This window comes from Triplophysa rosa, linkage group LG2, assembly GCF_024868665.1.
Source record: "Triplophysa rosa linkage group LG2, Trosa_1v2, whole genome shotgun sequence".
Taxonomy (NCBI): Eukaryota; Metazoa; Chordata; class Actinopteri; order Cypriniformes; family Nemacheilidae; genus Triplophysa; species Triplophysa rosa.
In genome coordinates, this window is record NC_079891.1 from 35948178 (window position 1) to 35954395 (window position 6218).

Genomic DNA, 6218 nt, shown 5'->3' on the forward strand with positions numbered 1-6218 from the left:
AGGACGCTTTACTAAAGAGTTCTAGAGCTTCTTTTAAAAAGTTAACATCATTATGACTTTTAACTAACACTGTAACATCATCAGCATATGCAGAGATCTTAGTAGGCTCTTGAGGTTCCAGTTCAGTAACCTTTAGGCCTGTTAACTGGCGTCTTAGTTTACACAACAGAGGCTCAATAACAATGCTATAGAGTTGACCTGAAAGAGGACAACCTTGCCTAATGCCTCTGTGAACATTAACAGGAACACTGAGACCTCCAGCAATTTTAATCATGCACGTGGCCTCCTTGTAAAGAAGCTTAATCATAGAAATAAAGTTGTCTCCAAAACCAAAAGCCTTTAAAGTTTCAAAAAGAAAAGAATGGTCAACACGATCAAAAGCCTTTTCCTGGTCTAGAGACAAAAAACCAAGATTAACATTATTATCAGAAACAAAATCATAAACATCTCGCACTAAATGTAAATTGTCTATAATAGACCTTCCTTTTATACAGTAAGATTGATCCTTGTGAGTGATTGTATGTAATACATTATTTAGCCTATTTGACAAACATTTAGACAGAATTTTGTACTCAGAACACAAAACTGCCACAGGCCTCCAATTCTTTAAAAGGGTTAAATCCCCTTTTTTGGGTAACAGAGTTAAAACAGCCCGTTGACAACTCACGGGAAGAGATCCCGTGCCAATACACTCTTTGAGCACCTCAAAAAAATCGGGTCCTAATATAGTCCAAATTTTTTTATAGAATTCAGAGGACAGTCCGTCTATTCCTGGTGTTTTTCCTGACGAAAGACCCTCCACAGCAGCGGTAACCTCTTGAAACGTGAGGTCTGTTTCCAAAGGAATTTTGTGGGTTGAAATTAAAGTGGGAATATTCTGTAGCAGTTCATTTCTGCATTTTTCATCAATAGTTTCAGCAGCAAACAAGTTCGAATAAAAGTCTACAGCAAGCCTGCGCATCTCCACCGGATCTGAAGTGGTTTGACCACCATTGTCTTTCAAACAGTACATCTGCTTTTCTTGTCCCACTTTTCGCTCCAGGTGGAAAAAAAAAGATGTCGGACCGTCCATGTCTTTTAGTGTTAAAAAACGACTCCTAATGAGAGCACCTTTAACTTTCTCATTTAAAACATAGCTCAGCTGATTCTTTTTCTCAGTCCACAGTTCTTGTAGATTTACAGCATCACCGACGGTCATACTCTTCTCGATGTCATTTATTTCTTTTTCAAGCAACTCCAATGTCTTTTTTAAAATAAAGGAGGAATGATTTGCATATTGTTGACAGAATGTTCTTGTATGCACTTTACCAATTTCCCACCATTGGGTAACACTTTCATACAGACACTTTTCGCTCTTCCAAGTTTCCCAGAAAGACTTTAAGCTCTCACAAATTTTTTTATCTTCCAATAATTTGTTATTGAAATGCCAGTAGTAACTCTTATGAGTCCTTTTCACCAATGTACACTCCACTGTGATGAATTTGTGATCAGAAAAAGATGTAGGGATGATAGCTGTGTGCACCACCCTATTGTTCATATTGTGTGATGTATAGAATCTGTCCAACCTTGCTCCAGAAACCCTTCCATTACTCAATTTCACCCAAGTGTACTGCCGTGTTTATGGGTTGTGTTCTCTCCACATATCTGAAAACTTTAGATTTTTAATAACACTGGCCAGACAAGATGCTGACTGCATGTGAGGTTCTTCACCTTTCCTATCACATGTGAAATCTAAAGTGCAGTTCCAATCACCTCCAACTATATTATAATCCCCATTGTTCTGCTGTTTTAAAAATTGCTCCAGCTTTGCAAAAAGTTGTAATCGGTCTGCTCCAATATTAGGGGCATAGATATTTACAAACAAGAAAGGCATATGACTGATTTCAGCTCTAACAGCTACCAGTCTCCCTGGTTCTATTTCAGTTTTCATTAAAATTTTAACTTTAGGAGCAGGGGAGAAAAGTACAGCCACACCAGCACTATAATTAGTCCCATGACTAAGCACTCGCTCCCCTTCCCACCACAAGCCCCAGTCAATTTCATTACTAAAACTGCTATGGGTCTCTTGCAAAAAAACAACATTCAGATGCTTTATCTTTATAAACTCTGACAATACGTTCCTCTTTTTTTCATCCCTCAAACCATTTATGTTTAGGGATCCCACACTCAAGACTTCCATAATGGAGAGGGAGAGAGAAACGAAACAGNTGCCCCAACTAGAATAACTGTTGAAGTGCTCGAGCCTGACTAGCTTGGCAGACAGCTAACAGGTTCCTCCAAGAACGACTCATATACCAGACTTCGTTTGAGTGTGATTTACTTGAAGAAAGCACTGTAAAACTAAACATAAATAAAGAAAATGTCAAATAACGTGCTTGCATAATTATTCAATTATTACAATCAGATTCCAACATATGAGATATACAGTATATTAAAACGTATCACTGCATGCTACAACACACCGAACATGTTCACATCCTTACAGATGGTTCTGCAAACCAGCTCTTCAATGTTATCTTATTGGAAACACAATTTACACACCTCTTTCTTAAACAGCATTTTACTCTACTAACAAGAAAAATATGAAATTGAACACTCACAGACATATATTTTCAAGGCCTTTGTACAACTGCATGGCAGGGAAATACACAGCTTCCTCTTGAATTTATTCTGATGCAATACTAACTACGCAACTCCAGAAGGACATACTTAAACAACAATGACTAAATGTAAATTTCACTATGACCACTGGGTGTCGCTATGGGGCTACTTTACTGAGGTCAGCACACTATTTGACAAACATTTAGACAGAATTTTGTACTCGGAACACAGAACTGCCACAGGCCTCTAATTCTTTAAAAGGGTTAAATCCCCTTTTCTGGGTAACAGAGTTAAAACAGCCCGTTGACAACTCACGGGAAGAGAGCCCGTGCCAATACACTCTTTGAGCACCTCAAAAAAAAGATCCTATTATAGTCCAAAATTTTTTATAGAATTCAGAAGACAGTCCGTCTATTCCTGGTGTTTTTCCTGAAGAAAGACCCTCCACAGCAGCGGTAACCTCTTGAAACGTGAGGTCTGTTTCCAAAGGAATTTTGTGGGTTGAAATTAAAGTGGGAATATCCTGTAGCAGTTCATTTCTGCATTGTTCATCAATAGTTTCAGCAGCAAACAAGTTCGAATAAAAGTCTACAGCAAGCCTGTGCATCACCACCGGCTCTGAAGTGGTTTGACCACCATTGTCTTTCAAACAGTACATCTGCTTTTCTTGTCCCACTTTTCGCTCCAGGTGGGAAAAAAAGATGTCGGTCCGTCCATGTCTTTTAGTGTTAAAAAATGACTCCTGATAAAGGCACCTTTAACTTTCTCATTTAAAACATAGCTCAGCTGATTGTTTTTCTCAGTCCAGTTCTTGTAGATTTACAGCATCACCAACGGTCATTCTCTTCTCAATGTCATTTATTTCTTTTTCAAGCAACTCCAATGTCTTTTTTAAAATAAAGGAGGAATGATTTGCATATTGTTGACAGAATGTTCTTGTATGCACTTTACCGATTTCCCACCATTGGGTAACACTTTCATACAGACACTTTTCGCTCTTCCAAGTTTCCCAGAAAGACTTAAAGCTCTCACAAAATTTTTTATCTTCCAATAATTTGTTATTGAAATGCCAGTAGTAACTCTTATGAGTCCTTTTCACCGATGTACACTCCACTGTGATGAATTTGTGATCAGAAAAAGATGTAGGGATGATAGCTGTGTGCACCACCCTATTGTTCATATTGTGTGATGTATAGAATCTGTCCAACCGTGCTCCAGAAACCCTTCCATTACTCAATTTCACCCAAGTGTACTGCCGTGTTGATGGGTTGTGTTCTCTCCACATATCTGAAAACTTTAGATTTTTAATAACACTGGCCAGACAAGACGCTGACTGCATGTGAGGTTCTTCACCATTCCTATCACATGTGAAATCTAAAGTGCAGTTCCAATCACCTCCAACTATAGTAGAATCCCCATTGTTCTGCTGTTTTAAAAATTGCTCCAGCTTTGCAAAAAGTTGTAATCGGTCTGCTCCAATATTAGGGGCATAGATATTTACAAACAAGAAAGGCATATGACTGATTTCAGCTCTAACAGCTACCAGTCTCCCTGGTTCTATTTCAGTTTTCATTAAAATTTTAACTTTAAGAGCAGGGGGGAACAGTACAGCCAAACCAGCACTATAATTAGTCCCATGACTAAGCACTCGCTCCCCTTCCCACCACAAGCCCCAGTCAATTTCATTACTAAAACTGCTATGGGTCTCTTGCAAAAAAACAACATTCAGATGCTTTATCTTTATAAACTCTGACAATACGTTCCTCTTTTTTTCATCCCTCAAACCATTTATGTTTAGGGATCCCACACTCAAGACTTCCATAATGGAGAGGGAGAGAGAAACGAAACAGTAAAGAAGAAAATAAGGCCACTTAAACATCATAATTACTTAGTTTTTCCCCTTGCTTTAATCATCTTTCTACCGGACCTTATAAGAGTCAAGTATTTTTTGAGACGAAACCTCTTTTGTTGTGACAGTTCGGTGTTGTTACTTTTTTTTCTTGCCACTATTACTGAAGCGACAAATTTTTCAATATCAGGAAAATAAGTTCTTATCTCAACACCAGATTTTCCTTTTGTTTGATCAAGAAAAGAGTTAATTTGTTCAAGGGTATATAAATCATTATCAGCTATTTTTTCACCATCAGACCATTGCTCCTCATCATCTCTTAATCCATCGTCTGTATATTGTGACAAATCTTCCATTTCATCCACCATATTTTCCTGTGAATCACTAGTTTTTTCTACACCACTGTCCGCACACACATCATCACCATTATTCTGAACTTCATGTTTATCAACCTCCTCACTTTCATTCACTTCTTCCTCAGTAGCAGTACTGCATCCAGGTATCTCCACATCACCAGTATTAACAATAGGCTCACTCACCTCATCCTGCCCCTTCGTTTCGTCTGTATCTCCTTTACCCTGCTCTTTAGATGTCGGTATCCCACTTGTGTCGGCTCGCGATGCGGATGCTCGTGGTTCATCTTTGTGCGGACATGCAAAGCGTTTATGGCCCAGTTCTCCGCAAACGAAACACCTCATGCTATCCGTACTAGCATACACCATGAAAGAATTGTCTCCGTGAATGACACGGAAAGAGACTTCCAATGTTCGTTCAGGGGAATTCAAAAACATGTAAACTTGCCGTCTAAAAGAAAGAACATGTTTTAGCGCGGCATTTTTACATCCGAGAGGAATCGTTTTTACAGGGCTTGCGATTTTACCAAACCTCTGAAGTTCTTTCAGGATAGCTTCATTGCCAACAAAAGGTGGCACATTAGAGATGGTAACTTTAGTTGACGGAGCAGATAGCGGGGTTACCGGTACGAACGTTTCTTTTACCCATATTCCGCTCACAGTCAACTCATTTACCAGAGAGTCGGAGCTTAAAAAAACAACCATGGCTTTGTTCATACGAGAGGCCGAAAAGATGTTGTCAAAGCCAACTTTTTCTCCGATGACGAAGAGCAATTCCTCTACTGTAACCAGAGGTGGACGAAGTACACAACTTCCTTATTTGAGTGAAAGTACAGATACTACTGGTCAAATATTACTCCACTACAAGTAAAAGTTGTAAAGACAGATTCTTACTTAAGTAAAAGTACAGAAGTACGTGCTTTTAAAAGTACTCAAGTATTAAAGTAAATTTCCTTTATGTCAGTTGTGCATTGTTTTATTGTCGTATACCTTATGCCTCTGAAGCACCCTACTGAATACACTGAGTAGCTCACAGTATCAGTTGTATTAAAGGAGTAGTTCACCTCAAAATTTGCCCCCATTGACTTTCCATAGTAGTTTTTATTCCTACTATGGAAAGTCAATGGGGGCAAATTTTGCAGTGAGCAACTCCTTTAAGAGTTTTATATGTTTAGCACACATATGTTTAGTTTAGATATAATCCTGTATGATCATTTAGCCTAATTATCCTCATTAGCCCCCTAGGCCTATATGTATTTATGAGCAGTGTTCTTTTATTTTGTATATTCCCTTTACCAGTTTTAGCAGCAATTTGCCAGTAAGTAGTAAGGTTCTTGTAAATAGTAAAGTGTAGAAGCCATGTGTTTGTTGGATTTATTACCATTTGTATTACCATAATTTAACTACAAACATAA